The 16,973-nt window shown below is 49.2% G+C and overlaps 1 long non-coding RNA gene across 15 annotated transcripts in view; it reads left to right on the top strand.

Moving 5' to 3' along the window:
* Window positions 1–16,973, top strand: part of STX8 — a 247,681-nt gene that overhangs the window by 40,046 nt on the left and 190,662 nt on the right. For all 15 annotated transcript variants that reach the window (XR_002336829.1, XR_002336831.1, XR_002336834.1 and 12 more), the window contains one exon: window positions 12,383–12,507. This is a non-coding gene — a long non-coding RNA (syntaxin 8). The remainder of the gene's footprint in view (window positions 1–12,382; window positions 12,508–16,973) is intronic.

Raw genomic sequence — 16,973 nt, 5'->3', positions numbered from 1 at the left:
TTTTTTTAGGACTGCACTCGCGGCATATGGAGGTTCCCAGGCTAGGGGTCAAATCAGAGCTACAGCTGCCGGCCTACACCGTAGCAACGTGGGCTCCAAGCCACATTGGCGACCTATGCCACAGCTCCGGGCAACGCCAGATCCTTACCCCACTGAGTGAGGCCAGGGATCGAACCTGCGTCCTCATGGATGCTAGTCGGACCCATTAACCACTGAGCCCCAGGCACTCCGAATCTTGACTCCGTTTCACTTTCTGTAAGGTGACGGTAGTTACGACTCCCCCCGGCGTCGTGAGGTTCCGATGAGACTCGGGTATGTGAGGGTGTGTATTTATGGCTCTGTGAGGTGCGGTGTGACTTGGCGTCATTGATCTTAGCCGAGGGGGGATTCAGAGGTGGCATGTGTTCCTGTCCTGCCCAAGACAGGCACAGGACATGGTGGTTTATAAGTACTGAGTTGTGGGACATGGGCTGTAAATGGTTTAAGAGCTGGAAAGAAAAGAACGATCTCTGTTGGGGGCGGTGGGGTGGGCAGCATCAGGGAGGAGGTGAGAATTCCCTGGAAGGAGAGAGTCTTGAGATGGCCCTTGTGGAGCGAGTAAGATTTGTCCTCACGGTGCCCCTCTTTCTGTAACCCTAACTCTCCCCAGACCTGTCCTTTCCAAGCCCGTCGGCGTATTGGTGCCTCCTTGGTTGCAGCAGGTGACCTGAGGGAGGCTGCAGATTGCTGAGCCCTGCCCCCTGAGGGAGCAGGTGCCATAGTTAAAAGCTTGGGTGCCCGTGTCATGAATCTGAGTTTTCAGTTACGAATCAGAGTAACTGGTACGAAGCGAGGTGGCAGAGGTGGCAATGATGTTGGTACAGGCGGTCCTTGGCTCGTGTGCCTCTTTTGTGTGAATACGTGATTCGGTGATGCCTTCACCAGTCTTGGAATGCCAGACTGGGATTTTGGTGCTGCAGCTGACAAAAATTCCTCTACCATAGGCTTCTTCACCCTGTGGAGCTTAAGCTTTGTCGTGGTGAGTTTTACTCCCTGCCATGATTTCATTTTACTGGACTTGTATCTTTGTCCAGAGAACTGTGTTAATTTGCACAGTTGTTGTAGTGCATTTTATCTTTATTTTATAATGAATGAGAACGGAATCAAATATATAACAAGGGGGAAATGTGAGTTTGCCGGTGGCTCCGCAGGTTAAGGATCGGGCGTTGTCACTGCCGTGGTGCAGGGTTGATCCCTGGCCTGGGAACTTTTGCGTGCCAGTGGCGCTGCCAAAAAAAGGGAGGGCAGAAATAGTGAGGTTGAGACAGATGGAAATCACTGGGCATGCCTCGTGCCTAAATGCACATCGTCAGTCTCATTTGAGCTCTCGCTGCTTTTGTCCTTTTAACTGTGTTTGGTCTCGAAGATTAAAGTGGAAGATGTAGAGCAGTTGTTGCTGAAAATTGTGTCCAAAAGGCACAGCAGAAACTCCCTCATAATATGGAAGCGTATTGTTGATGTCCACGCTTTCTGTTTTGAAATGTGTTTTCAAGGTTGTACTGAAGGAACTGCTTCTAAGGGGAAATTACTACCTTGCTGAACATTTTGTAGTCGAACTTCAATTGCTCACCAGCAGGTGGCGCTCAGTCACCATAAATTTGGCCCAGCAGCTAATTCATCTCAGAATTCTCAAATTTTTCTGCATCACCCCTTTTGTCCCTCTGTTTTTCAGATACCATGACAGTCACACTTAAAAGAACTGTTCCCTTTGGGAGTTCCCGTCGTGGCACAGTGGAAATGAATCTGACTGGGAACCATGAGGTGGCGGCTTCAGTCCCTGTCCTTGCTCAGTAGGTTAAGGATATGGTGTTGCTGTGAGCTGTGGTGTAGGTCGCAGATGCAGTTCAGATCCTACGTTGCTGTGGCTGCGGTGTAGGCTAGCAGCCGTAGCTCAGATTCGACCCCTAGCTTGGGAACCTCCATATGCCACGGGTGCGGCCCTAAAAAAACCAAAAAAAAAAAAAAAAATTGTTGCCTTGGGTCTTACTTGCTTGCTTTTAGATTGCCTGGATGGCTTGCACAGCTCATAGAGGTTTCTCAAACTCAGGCTGTTGGTGTTCTTCTGTGAACGGTTTCAAGTTTTAAATTTAACTGAGTATTTCCTTTGCGAGAGGCGTGGTGTTCGGCATTGATTGTCCCTGGAGTACCAGCTCCCGGAGGTCAGGTGTCTGTCGCTTGTTCTCTTGCAAGTCCCTGGATTCATGCTGGCACATAGAGGAGACCCCCGTGTGTGTCGGAAGCAAGGGGACGGGCGAGTAGGTGCATGGGAGGCGGAGAGAGTTGGGGAGAGTACCAGACTGCAGGGAGTTAGCCGTCTGGCAAATACGGCTCCACGTAGCTGTGGATCCGTAGATGCTGATCGAGGCAGAGCAGTTTTACCTCGGGGTTGGCATTGGGAATTAATGTTGAAATTTGAAAAATTCCTGAAAGGCAGTGAAAAATTTCCCCGAGTCGTGTCGGGTCTCCAAGTCACCCAACTGGAAATCTTTGTCCACCGTTTCCATCCTACTCAGCAGCTACCTGCGGAGCTTTCTGTGAATTGCGGTGGGAGTTGTCCCCTCCCAGCTGTCCCTGCCTGTCAGTTCCCTTCCCAGACCCCCAGCACCTTCGGCCTGATTGCCACTGGCCTTCGGGGCCACCTCCTGACGTCAAAGAAACTATTTCTGACGGAAATCGGAGCCTCTGTGCGTCTCTGTCCTCACGTGAAGAAGCTACCCGAGAAATGGTAGGGAAGGGAATTGTGCTCCTCACACCATCCAAACATCTTCACATCCGCAGGCAAGGCCGGCTCCAAAGCTGTGCAGACTCGATTCAGTTCACGGACGCCCTGGAAATACCATTTCTCCTAGTCCTAACTGCAAGCCTCTCTGTGGTCTGTGAACACTCAACACGGATGGTTTTTTGCAGACAAAACAAACATTTTCTATAGTCCCTTTGACATCTTTTTGAAATGCGAAGAAAAGCGACTTCTTGGAATTCACTGCTTTTTCAATCCTCTGTTCAGTTGATAAGAACACCCGCCCTGTGAACGCCAACAGGCTTCAGCTTTGTACAGTTGCCAGCTGTACAAAAACATGGGTGTTCTGCCCCCTGCCCCCAGTATTAGGGTAATTTGATAATGCGCCTTGTTTGCTGTGGGGGATGAAAATGAAATATTTCTATTGCATCAAAAGGGACTCTGAAACTTTTTGGTAAAGTCTTGAAGACAGAGATCTCACCTATTTGGTACTGTGGCATTTATTTGCTCAGTTCCATTTATTTGCTGAGGTTCACCCCTCCCCCACCCCACCCCACCCCACTGCCACCCGCAGCATATGGAGGGTCCCAGGCCAGGGGTCGAAATTGGAGCTATAGCTGCCAGCCTACACCACAGCCACCGCCACGCCAGATCCTTCACCCACTGAGCAAAGCCAGGGATCGAACCCGCATCCTCCTGGAGCCTAGTCAGATTCGTTTACATTGTGTTGCACCGCGAACTCCCAGCTCAGTTCCGTCTTGAAAGAGTATGGGTGCAAATGACTGATGGATTTTTAAAGACGTGGCTAGTCTGCCCTAACCTCAGAAGCATAGAATTGAGCGTTTCCTTTCTTCAACTTATTTTTTTTTTTTTTCCAAAGGAGAAGCCCTCCTTCATTGTCCTTCCAACAGCGGTCTTGAGCTGCAGGCTGTTGCCGTGACGGATCCCTTTCAAGTACGAGTCTCTCCATCGGCTTGACTGCCCGTCTTTGGCGCTCAGCTCTTGGAGGTCGCAGTTGATGTCAGTGAGACATCGACCCTCTCGTTCTCTTTGGCTTAAAAAGCTCCTTGGTTTTCCCAGTTCAGGTTCATAAACACGTCCTGCAGGCTTACTCTGTGGTGTACTTGAGGAACCGCTTCTCTGGCCCGGGGGACATAAACCTGAGTGTCACGGGGCCACTTGGCTTCCAGCGCTCGTAACTCAGGGAAGGGAGACGGATGCGTAAATAACGAACTCGGATCCTGCCTGATGAATGCCCCGCCGGAGGCTCCGCTCCGGGAGTGATGGATTCAGGGGAAGCTGGTGGGGCTGGGACTCGGGAAGGACTAAGCAGCAGAAGTGACATTTGAGTGGAGCCTTAGGGGCCGAGTAGAATTTTGCCAGATGGACGGTGGGCTGGGGGCGGGGCCCCTCCAGACACCTACGAAAACAGAGTGTGAACGCTGGTGCCTTTGTCTGAGAAGTGGGGAGCCGCCGCTGGGGCCGAGGAAGCGTAGGGTGTGGGGAGATGCTGCCGCCGGCCGGCCCTGGGGCCCTGTCGTAAAGCTTAAACTGGATCTGGAGCTTTAAAATACAGGAGGTCTCTGTTTTTGGAAAGATGGTTCTTATCCAGCAGAGGATATATGATGGTTAGACGGGGCAGGGGCGGGGGGTGACAGGGACCAAGGGGACCAGTCCGAGGCCATGACCGTCTCCTACACGGAAGGCGATGAGGTTCTGAGCCGAGGCAGCCACCAGGCCGGGATGGACGGACATGGAGCCTGGGTGGTGGGAGAGTCACCTCGGAGGGAGGCCTTGGTCCCTCCTGAGCTGGTGTGAGGGTGGCGCGGAGAAAGGAGACCAGGTTTGAGTGCCTCGGGAATGCGGCGATGCTGTGAGCCAGAACAGGATGGGAGGAGACACGGCTTACGGGGTGGGGGGGTGGGAGTAACGAATTTGATTTGGGATGTGTTGAGTTTGGAGTGGGGTTCCCAGCTGGGGATTGCCTTAAAAAAAGAAAAAGAAAAAAACCCCCCAAAAACAAACCCACACATGCAGAGAAAGAGCCTGTAGGCAGATGTCGCAGGTAGAGATAAAATTGAAAGTCAGTGGTTTTTCAATCAGGATGAGGGGGCGGGAGGACAGGCCTCGCCTGGATTTTGATTTGTAGGACTTCTTTTTAACTGCTTGTGTGCCATTTATCTCAGCCCCAGATTCTGATAGTGCCCTGCTAGGGTGGGGGGCCCCCAGATGCATTTGGGGTTGGTGGATGCAAACCATTTCACTTAGGATGGATAAGCAGAGAGGTCCGGCTGTACAGCACAGGGAACTCTATCCAGTCTCTTGGGACAGAACATGATGGAAGAGAATATGAGAAAAAATGAATATATACGTGTGTGTGAGAGAGACTGGGTCACTAGGGCTGTAATTGACACAACATTGTAAATCAGCCATACTTTAATAATAATAAAAAAATCCACCCCCATGATGACTCAAGAACATGGCCTGTTTCAGTTTTTGATGGGGCGTGAAAAGGGTCTACGCCCTGCTAGCATCTGTTCTGAGTCCGAAACCAGATAAAAATGGCCCGGGAGAGACAGTGCAATGAGAAGAAAAAGATGTATATAGCATCCCTGAGAGACGCCCGTATTTAAAGGGTGGACGCAGGAAGAGGTACCTGCAAATTCCAGAGAAGAAACTAAACAGGGGGAGAGGGGGGGAGGAGTTGCAGGGGAAGCCCCGGGGGGCCAGGGGGCTAGAGCTGGTGAGCACAGCCTGTGCGGGTGGATCGACTCCACAATGTAAGTTTAATTACCCTCATCAATTTAAGACTTAAGGACACCTTTCTTCCCAACTGCTAGAAAATGCGGACGGAGTAATTGGGGCATCTGAGATTTTGTTTATCGCTGTCAAGCAGCTTGTCCTGATTGTTGCTTATAGAACAGTCTCCCCAAGAATAACCAAATAGCATCGTAAGTCAATTATATGACGGCAGAACATTCAATATCCTAAGAAACACCAAGAATTCGCAAACTGTTGCTTCAAAATTTTTATTTTGTCTTTTTAGGGCCGCATGTGCAGCACATGGACGTTCCCAGGGTAGAGGTCAAATCGGAGCCTTCGCCTCAGGCCTATGCTACAGATCTGAGCTGCATCTGAGACCCACACCACAGCTCGGGGCAACACCGGATCCTTAACCCTCTGAGCAGGGCCAGGGATCGAACCCGTGTCCTCAGGGATACTCGTTGGGTTTGTTACTGCTGAGCCACAGGGGGCGCTCCATCGCTCCTGTTTTTATCCCTTCGAGTGATGTCTTTGCATCTTTGCTCGCGTAGCTGGTCCTCGCCTGCTCTTCAAGGCGGTCCTGAATCTCCTTACCTGAGTGAAACCCCCTCTGAGAGGCTAGAAAGAAGGGGCGTTGGGTTAAGGGTCAGAAGACGGGGTTGAACCTTTAGCTCTGCCGCTACGTACATGACCTTGGGAAGGTCACTTGATGTCTCGCCCGCCTTGATGTTCCTGTCAGTCACACCTGCTCTGACTCAGACGCAGGCTTGTACACGATTCGCATGAGGTCATGTTTGTGCAATGCCTTTGAAACGACGGCACAGCAGCCCTGCGTCAGACGGCAGCTTCCTCCCTGCTCTTCTTCCTAATTTCATTCCTTCAGCTGTGGGCTTTGCTGAATAAATTAACTCGTCCCACTTTTTTTCCAGTGTCTGTTCTGCCAGGCGCTGAGGATATAATGATGAATAAGGCAGTGCCCACCCTCGTGGAGCTAATGCTCTAGAGTGGGAGACAGAAAAAAACATGTATAACCCATAATGGCTGGTTCAAGTGTGATAAAGAAAAAGAAGGCGGGCTATGAAGGAGGAGAGCTCAGAAGTTACAGGGAAGGGTCAGTTTTCTTTTTCTGCTCTTTTTTTTGGGCTGTACCAGCAGCATATGGAAATTCCCAGGCCAGGGACTGAATCCAAGCCGCAGCTGCACCCTGTGCCACAGCTGCGGCAATGCCAGATCCTTAACCCACAGCATCACAGTGGGAACTCCGAAGGGTACTGTTTGACAGAGAGCGGCTGATCAGGGCAGCATTTCTGGGGAGATGGCATTTGAACCGAGTGCCCGTCTGGGGTCGAGACCCTCAGCCATGAGGGGGAGGCGGCAGGTGCCAAGGTCCTGAGGCAGGAAGGCGCTCAGGGTGTTCTAGAAACAGCAAGGAGGCTGGTGAGATATAGTTAAGTATAGTATTTTATGCTAAGGGTGTTGGCAGGACGCTGGAAGGTTTGAGCCGAGGGAACATTTCCACAGTGATGGCTGGGGAGCAGCTTGCCGAGGGTGAGAGCTAGAGCAGGAGGAAGGAGTGTCAGGGCGGAAGCAATGGAACAGAGATGGTCAGATCCTAGGTGTGTTTTGAAGGCTTTGCTGCTGGACCAGATGCTGTGGGGCATGAAAAAGTCCAGGTTGATTCCAAGGGCATGGGCCCAAGCTGATGGCTGAGTGGTGGACTTGAACTCAAACTGGGAAGCCTGGGGGAGGGGAGAATGGGTTTTGTGGGGAGTGTGTCCTTTTTTTTTTTTTTTTTTTTCTCTTACCGATGGAATTTAGTCCTTAATGTGAAAAGCTTGCGTTAAAACTTTCGAGGTTCTTAGGGAGTTCCCTTCGTGGTTCAGTGGTTAACGATCCCAGCTAGGATCCCTGAGGACTCAGGTTCGATCCCTGGCCTTGCTCCGTGAGTTAGGGATCCGGTGTTGCCGTGAACTGTGGTGTAGGTTGCAGACGCTGCTCGGATCCCACATTGCTTCGGCTGTGGTGTAGGCCGGCACCTATAGCTCCGATTCGACCCCTAGCCTGGGAACCTCCAGGTGCCACGGGTGCAGCCCTAAAATGTGGTGGTGTGTGTGGGCGGGGGGACTTCAGAGGATCTGAAAAGATTGTCGAATTCAGTGAGTTCAGTGAGAGAAGATCAGCTTGTGCAGGGTGGCCCAGAATACCTGCTTCTCCCATGAAGATACGTCTTGCCCTCCCCTGCCAGCCCCACCCTTGACGAGGGCATCGTGCCCCTCCATTTCCGGGCCCGAGTGAATGTTGCAAACCATTGGCCTACGTGCTTGACTCGTTTGATGGGTGGGAAAACCAGGGCTGAAGAGGTTGTTGGAATGGCCCGGGAGTACAAAGCCGGCTGCTCTCTTGTTTGATTTTTTAATGTCTGTGAACGTTGATGGGAGGAGAGGTGCTGCACAGGGCCCAGTTCGTTTCAGGCGAAGTGAGTCGGTTGTGCATCTGTCCGTTCTCTTTTCCCGTGTGGGTTATTCCAGAACATTGAGTAGGTCTCCCTGTGCTCTGCAGTGGGTCCTTGTAAGGTAGCTGTTTTATGTGTGGCTGTGTGTATTTGTTACTCCCATCCTCCTAATTGAACCCCTATGGTAACCTTCAATTTGACTTCAAAATCTGTGAGTTTGTTTCTGTTTGAGAAATAACTGCTTTTGTATCATTTTATTAGGTTCCACCTGAAATTTGTATCAGATGAGTTGTCTTTGTGTGACTTTCTTGGTATGATAATGTCTAGATCCATCCATGTCGCCGCTGTCTTATTTCAGTTAAGAATTCCTTCACGGGAATCCCCGTCACGCCTCAGCAGTTAACCCGACTAGCATCCATGAGGACGCAGGTTCGATCCTCAACCTTGCTCAGGGGGTTAAGGATCCAGCGTGGCCGTGAGTGGTGGTGTAGGTCGAAGACGCGGCTTGGATCCTGTGTTGCTGTGGTGTAGGCCAGCAGCTGTAGCTTTGGTTTGACCCCTAGGCTGGGAACTTCCATGTGCCACAGGTGTGGCCCTAAAAAGCAAGAAAAAAAAAGTCTTGCCCGCACTGGCACCTATGATCTTAGCTGCTCTTATTAGTAAAGGCATATCCATCATTGAATTTCCCAATAGATCTGAGACATCAGGAAAGTAGAGACACCAAAGGGAGGGGGGATGGGAGTGGGGGGAGGGGGAGGGAAAAGGGGAGGGGAGGGAGATGATGCTTCAGTCTTGAGGAGCTTAAGCAGAAATTGGAAATCAGCCCAGAAAGAAGGCATCAGAGGATAATATTTACTTTGGCAAACTGCATCGTGGTTTACCTTTGTTTGTTTGTTTTGTTTTTTAGGGCCACACCCAGGGCAATATGGAGATTCCCAGGCTAGGGGTCAAGTCGGAGCCGTAGCCACTGGCCTACACCACAGCCACAGCCACGTGGGATCCAAGCCGCGTCTTTGACCTACACCACAGCTCACGGCAACGCCAGATCCTTAACCCACTGAGTGAGGCCGGGGATCGAACCGCATCCTTGTGGATACTGGTCAGATTCGTTTCCGTTCCCACTGTGCTGCAGTGGGAATGCCTACCATTGCTTTTATATTGAACTATGAGAGAGTGAGATCAGAAGAGTCCTTTCAGGATCTCCATAGCACCGAATTCAGTCCTGGGGGAGCTTTCCTGTGTGTCTGGTGGTTGGTACGTGGAATTGTGCCTGTGCTGTACTTTTATCCTCTAATACCTGTTTAAAAAATATGTTAGACTGTAGCCCTAATGTTACAATTAGAACTAAGACAACTTCCTTCCATGTTTTTTCCCCTTGAATAACTTAAAATGATTTCTGCGTGTGGCAAGAACTGCCTGTGGGACATGGTGGCATTAACTTTGGAGGAGGTCCCTGTCGGCTCCGGTGCAACGTGCTAATGGGAACGGATGCCCGTGGCTGGTGATAGATGCCCTGTCAAGGTCACTGTGTGTACCTCCGCCCCACTATGCGAGGGTGTAGCCCTCACTTTTGTAACGCTGCACCTCACGGCTCCTCCTGGATCAAGAGCCGGCCCTGGAAGATGGGGTAGAGCTTGGGGGGCAGACTTGGGTCATCAACTGCCTTCTTCGTTTCCTTTTTCCATTGTTTTCTTTCCCCTGTCTTCAGTGCTTGGTGACAGTGACTATTGTAAGGACTCAATCTGAAATCTCAACATCCTAGATGCTTGGGGCCAACCAGGTAAAGGAAGCCTTTAAAGAAACCCTCCTGCCTTTCCAATAAAGTGGCAGAAGGTGGCCCTTGTTTAGCACACCCGAGTAGAGAGACCAGCTCAATGCTTAAAATTGTAGTCTAGGGAATCAAAGATTTTTCTCCCAGTTTTGGCAGGGTGGTGGGTGGGTTGGTTGGTTTTTTCCTCTTCTTTTTTTTGGCTGCTCCCTTGGCATGCGGAAGTTCCTGGCCCAGGGGTCAAACCCGAGCCACCGCAATGGCCATGCCAGATCCTTAACCACTCGGCCACCAGGGAACTCCTGGGCTTGTTTCTTGATCCATACCATATGCTTCCAAAGGTTCTACAATGCTCCGCTCAAAATGAAATTAGTAGAGCCTTTTGGGGACTTGTTAACTATTCCAGCGCTTCCTGGGCACTCACTGTATCAACCGGGCAAATGATCATGGTTAATCACTCATCGTTTTCTCCCACCAGGGCGGAGTGGGCATTTCACACACTGTCCCCCGACCAGAACGGGAAGCAGCCCCCATAACCAGAAATTCCTGCTTGGCGAGGGCAGAGATTTTTCTGTTCTGTTGTTTTCTCATCTTCATCGGTGAGAACAATGCCTGCTCACAAGAAACACAAAAGTCAATGTTTTTTGAGCAAATGATTCTTTTCTTTAATCCCAGCAGCCCTCAGAGGTAGCAGTGACTATCCATATGTTGCTGGCAGGTGCAGGAGCCAGGATTTGAGCTCCTGTTGACAGCAGCTTGCTCCCCGTCGGCGAGCAGAGGCTGGGCCAGGGTGATGTCGGTTCCTGCCTTCTACGCGGTAGGCGCGAGGCTCATCTTTGTAAAAGGATAAACAGTAGGATGGCAATTTTTAAGAAAATAAGAGAGATACAGAGAGGGCTAGAAGAACGATCTGAAAATGGAGATGCGCATGAATATGTATAAACCGCCCGGAGCTGCCTGGCACACGGAGATGCTTGCTGCCTATTCAGGATTAAGTGCTACGGCAAGGTCGCCGTCGTCACACTGTCATTTTTTAAAATTGAACTATAGGTGATTTACAGTAGCAGCAGAGTGATGCAGTTACATGTGTGTATATATATGTTTTTCAGACTCTTTTCCCTTATAGGTTATTACAAAATACTGAACATAGTTCCCCATGCTCTACGGAAGGCCTTTGTTGATTTATTTTATGTGTAGTAGTGTGTGTCTTTTAATATCAACCTCCTATTTTACCTCCCACCCCTTTCCTTTTGTATCCATAAATTTGTTTTCTACGTGTCTCTTGATGTTTTGGAGATGCATTCATTCGTATCTTTTTTTTTTTTTTTCCTTTTTAGATTCCACATGTAAGCTATATCATATATTTGTCTCTCTCCATGTAGCTTACTTGACTTAGTGTAATAATAATCTCTACAGTCTATCGATGTTACTACAAATGGCATTATTTTTATGGCTGAGTAATATTCCATTATGTATCTACACCACATTTTTTTTTTTTTTTTGTCTTTTGTCTTCTTAGAGCCATACCCATGGCATATGGAGGTTCCCAGGCGAGGGGTCGAATCGGAGCTATAGTTACTGGCCTACGCCACAGCCACAGCCACGCAGGATCTGAGCCATGTCTGCGACCTACTCCACAGCTCACGGCAACACTGGATCCTTAACCCACTGAGTGAGGCCAGGGATCGAACCTGCCACCTCATGGTTCCTAGTCGGATTCGTTAACCACTGCGCCACAATGGGAACTCCCGTTTTTAGTTTTTTTAAGGAACCTCCATACTTTGACCATCATTTTAAAATGAATCCTGTGAAATATACTCTGAAGTGAGTGACTATTCATGTCTGGGAGGAAGTGTCTGGAGATGGTTTTTGAAGCGAGATGGTCCTTGCAGCTTGGACGGAATGTGGGCAGGTGGAGATGGGGGGAGGAGACACCAGGCTGAGAAGGATCCTGTGAACATGGACCTGAGGCTGGAAGTGTGCGTTCCGTGTTCCACAGCCAGCAAGGAGCCCTCTTGTGTCTGGTGCAAAAGAGGCGTGTGGGTTACGGGAGGGAATAAAGATGAAGGTGGATAATTCCAAATCTGTTGCAAATTCTGCATTATATTCATAAAATTGGTGTCGAGCCCCTGCGCGTGTTTCTCTGAGCAACCAAATACCCTCTAATAAGAAACGGTCATTTTACAATACTATAACCTGTAGTTGCAATATTCTGGCTTCTTGAGGAATCATCTCTGTGCCTTTAGGGCTCTGTAGCCTGTGAGACAAGCTTCGTCCTAACAGAAAGGCCACTTGCATTTGGCCTTGTGTTTTCGTAATTTAAGACTCTCCTTTCTGAGCATTGACTCAAACGTATGTTGGAGGATTAGTAAGCGTATTACGTGCTGCCGCGGTCTCCTTAACAGGCCGTAATTCTCCCGGGGGGCCAGGCCTGTGCCTTATTCATCCTCGTATCTCTTCCAGCCCTGAACACGGTTGCTGGCATAAACTAAGGGTGCAATAAATTGTGGTCGAATTAAATTTTCAAAGCAGGCAAGGCTGGCCACCTCTGCGCTTTGTGGGAGTGATTTGCAGCAGGGCTCTGGTTTGGGAGTCATGTGAACGCATTTCATCTTGTTCCTAGGTCCAGCCTGATGACAGGAGGGGCCAAGCGGGCAGTACCCAACCCTTGGCTCTTCGAGGAGCCGGAGGAGACCAGAGGCTTGGGCTTTGACGAAATCCGGCAACAGCAGCAGAAAATCATCCAAGGTACTGAACACCCCCGAGAGTGTGCGCTGAGAAGCCCGGTCCGATTTTACCACGGCCGTGGATGTTCCTTCATCCACCGAAGAGGGAGGGAAACTGCTGATGTTTAGGCGTTACGGGTGATTTTGTGCCTCAGGGTACCGTGCTGTCGTCCCTCCAGCAGTTCCCAGAAGTAGAGAACCCACCTGGGACCAGCGCAGGTGACTCGGAGGCATGTGCCCTCCTTCTTTTCCCCACGATGGGGGATCATTCTGCAAAAAGAGACTCCCTGGTTTTCCCATATTACAATACCTCACTTTGGCTTTTGCCTTCGAGTTTGTCTTGCCCATGGCTTTTAAACCTGTTGATTTCTTCTCTCTGTGAATTTCAGAAGTAAGGCGTGATTGTTACACAAAGTTGCAGCAGTATAGGGATATGTAACATATGGCAAGTTACCATCTTGTTTCTCCACTCAAGCTGTAAACGGATAACAATATATATTTCCTCAGGCTTTTTTTTTTCCCCTTATACATATACGTATGTACTGTATATTGAGTATAGACACACATATATTTTCCACAAATGGGATCATGAGGTCGGTAATTCCAGTGTTTTAAAGTTTTATTGAAGTACGGCTGATTCACACAATGTTGTCATAATTTCGCTGTATGACGCAGTGATTTAGTTCGATACTGAGCCGTTTGGGGTCAGATTCTTCGCCCGTACAGGTTATCACCGAACACTGGGTAGAGTTTCCCATCTGTGCAGCGGGTGTCTGTTGACCGTCCGTCCCATGTGTAGTCGTGTGCATGTGCCAGTCCCAAACCCCCAGCCCTTCCTCCCCCACCTCTCCCCTTGGTAACCAAAATTTTTTTTTTTTTTTGTCTTTTGTCTTTTTGTCTGTTGTTGTTGTTGTTGCTGTTGTTGCTATTTCTTGGGCCGCTCCCGCGGCATATGGAGGTTCCCAGGCTAGGGGTTGAATCGGAGCTGTAGCCACCGGCCTACGCCAGAGCCACAGCAACGCGGGATCCGAGCCGCGTCTGCCACCTACACCACAGCTCACGGCAACGCCGGATTGTTAACCCACTAAGCAAGGGCAGGGACCGAACCCGCAACCTCATGGTTCCTAGTCGGATTCGTTAACCACTTCGTTCCCACGACGGGAACTCCTTTTTTTTTTTTTTTTTTTTTTTTTTTTTTTTTTTTGTCTTTTGTCTTTTTGTCTGTTGTTGTTGTTGCTGCTGTTGTTGCTATTTCTTGAAAATTTTGTTTTTGAAGTCTGTCTGGTATCATTTTTTTTTTTTTAGATTCCACATATAAAGTGATACTGTATGACGTGTCTTTCTCTGATTTAGTATGATAATTTGAGTCCATCCATGTTGCTGCAAGTAGCATTATTTCATTGGTTTTTCATGCCTGAATAACACTCCATTGTGTGTGCGGGGGGGGGGGGTTATATAATGTACCACGTTTTCTTTATCTAGTCCTCTGTTGATGGACATTCAGGTTGCCTGCATGTCTTGGCTCTTGTCAATAGCGCTGCAATGAACAATGGGGTGCAGGTATCTTTTTGAATTATGGTTTTCTCCAGGTAGGTGCCCAGGAGTGGGATTGCTGGATGGTATGGTGGTTCTGGTTTTAGCTTTTTGAGGACCTTTCCTGCTCTTCTCCACTGTGGTTGTACCAATGTACAGTCCCACCAACACTTGAGGGGGGTTCCATTTTTTTCACCCCCTCTGCAGCGTTTATTGTTTGTAGGCTTTTTGAGGATGGCCATGCTGACCGGTATGAGGTGAGATACCTCATTGTGGCTTTGATTGTCATTTTTCTAATGCGTGATGTTGAGCATGTTTGCATGTGTTTTTTGGCCATCTATAAGTCGTCTTTGGAGAAATGTCTATTTAGATCTTCTTTCTGTTTGTTGATTGGGTCCTTTGCTTTTTTCATACGGAGCTGCATGAGTTGTTTATATATTTAGGACTTGAATCCCTTGTTGGCTGCTTCATTTGCAAATATTTTCTCCCATTCTATGGTTGCCTCTTCCTTTTGTGACGGTTGCCTTTGCACAGCTATTTCTTTTTACTCACTGTGTGTCATAGACCTTATTTATGTCAATCTTAAAAATATTATTCTAATTCTACATTTTAAACAACTTTCTGGAGGCATAGTTGATATCATAAATAGCACATATATAAATGATTCAGTAAGGTGTTTTTTTTGTTTGTTTTTTTGTTTTTTGTTTTTTTTAGAGCCGCACGTGCAGCCTACAGAGGCTGGGGTCGAATCAGAGCTGTAGCAGCCGGCCTGTGTCATAGCCACACCAGATCCAAGCCGCATCTGCAACCCATACCGCAGCTCACGGCAATGCCAGATCCTTAACCCACGGAGCAAGGCCAGGGATTGAACCTGCGTCCTCGTGGTTATCAGTCAGATTAGCTTCTGAGCCAAGACGGGAACTTCAGTACGTTTTAACACAATGTGAAACCATTACTACTGGGTCGAAATAATTAACGCAATCATTGCTCCCAGTATTTTTCTTTTAAAAGTTGATTGACATATAATTGATTTACAGTGTTGCGTTAATTTCTGCTGTAGAGCAAAGCGATTCAGTTATATACATAGTCTTTTTCATATCACTGAAAGTGGTTCCCTGTGCTATACAGTAGGACCTTGTTTCTTCGGTCTATACATAGAATTTGCATCTGCTGACCTCACACTCCCAACCATCCCTCCCCTCCGCCCCCCCCCACCCTAGCAACCACAAGTCTGTTTGCTGTGCATCTCCAACAGTTTTTTTCTTTACCTCTTTTTGTAAAACTTTTTTTTTTTTTTGCTTTTTAGGGCCGCACTCAAGGCATATATGGAGGCTCCCAGGCTAAGGTTGGAATTGGAGCTACAGCTGCCAGCCTACACCACAGCCACAGCAACATGGGATCTGAGCTCTCTGTGATCTACACCACAGCTCATGGCAACCCCAGATCCTTAACCCACTGAGCAAGGCCAGGGATCGAACCTGTGTCCTCATGGATGCTAGTCGGATTCGTTTCCACTGAGCAGGACGGGAACTCCTGTGGGCATGTTTTGGCAATTAGGAAAAAGGTGCTGTTGACATCTGTGTGCACGCAAGTCTCCAACTTTTTGGGTAAATACCAGGTTTGCAACTCTTTGGGTGCCATTGCTGGATCACATGATAAAAATGCTTAGTTTAGTAAGAAACCAGGCTTCTGAATTGTTTGAGGAAGCTGTTCAGAAAGGCTTCATTCATTCATTCATTTATTCATCCATTCATATGGTTCACTGAACCTTTATTGAATTTCTTTAGCGCGTAAGAAATGTCAGCTGGGTGCTGTGGACAGTGTAGACACCCAGTGGGAACACTTGGCCCTCTGCGTCCCAGGAGCCGACAAGCCCCTTGCCAAGCTGGGACACGCACCTGCCGTGCTCCAGCATAAACCTTTTCTGGCTAGTGATGCTGAGGGCCTGGTGGTGATGAGAGCGGCTCAGAAACCAGTCTGGTCCACTTCTCTGTCGGGGACCGCACCTTCCGGGAGAGGGCTGCCTGCTGAGCAGGACTGGGGCAGTCTGTGTGTCCAGGCCTCCGGGGAGGCCAGGCCCAGCTCACTCTGACATCTGGGCGGGTGGGAGGCCTCCTCGCTCTGCAGTCTCCTCCTCTGATGGATTTGGCTTTTTGGATTTTCCCCACGTATACCTGAGCCTCTTGATTGACTCTGAAGACTAAGCGGGAGCCACCGCTGTTCCCTTTGTTGAGTTGGGGGGGGGGGACCCTACGTGTAACCCTTAGCTGTATCTGCTGGTGGCCTGGAGAGGTCTTTTGCTGATTTTTGTGAAGGGCGGAGTATCTGGATTAAACGTTTTTGCATAGGAATTCCCGTCGTGGCGCAGTGGTTAACGAATCCGACCAGGAACCATGAGGTTGCGGGTTTGGTCCCTGCCCTTGCTCAGTGGGTTAACAATCCGGCGGTGCAGTGAGCAGTGGTACAGGTTGCAGACGCGGCTCGGATCCTGCGTGGTTGTGGCTCTGGCGTAGGCCAGCGGCTGCAGCTCCGATTAGACCCCTAGCCTGGGAACCTCCATATGCTGCGGGAGTGGCCCAAAGAAATAGCAAAAAAAGACAAAAAAAAGTTTTTGCATAATCTGGATTAATACCTTCTTCTTCCAGCACCATTTGTCTTTATATCACTGCATTTTCTTTGCTTCTGTGTCAGATTGCATTGACTGTATTTATGATGGTTTATTTCTGGGCTCTCGTTTTTTCTTCTGTTGATCTGCTTGCTCTTTCACCAGGACCACATGGTCTTTCTTTTTTTTCTTTTTGGCCTTTTCTAGGGCCGCTCCCACGGCATACGGAGGTTCCCAGGCTAGGGGGTCTAATCAGAGCTACAGCTGTCGGCCTACGCCAGAGCCACAGCAACGTGGGATCCGAGCTGCGTCTGCAACCTGTGCCGCTGCTCCAGGCAATGCCAGATCCT

Source organism: Sus scrofa, chromosome 12, assembly GCF_000003025.6.
Source record: "Sus scrofa isolate TJ Tabasco breed Duroc chromosome 12, Sscrofa11.1, whole genome shotgun sequence".
In the NCBI taxonomy this organism is placed as follows: Eukaryota; Metazoa; Chordata; class Mammalia; order Artiodactyla; family Suidae; genus Sus; species Sus scrofa.
Note: the sequence above shows the minus strand (reverse complement) of the source record. Positions and strands in the feature narration are given on the sequence as shown.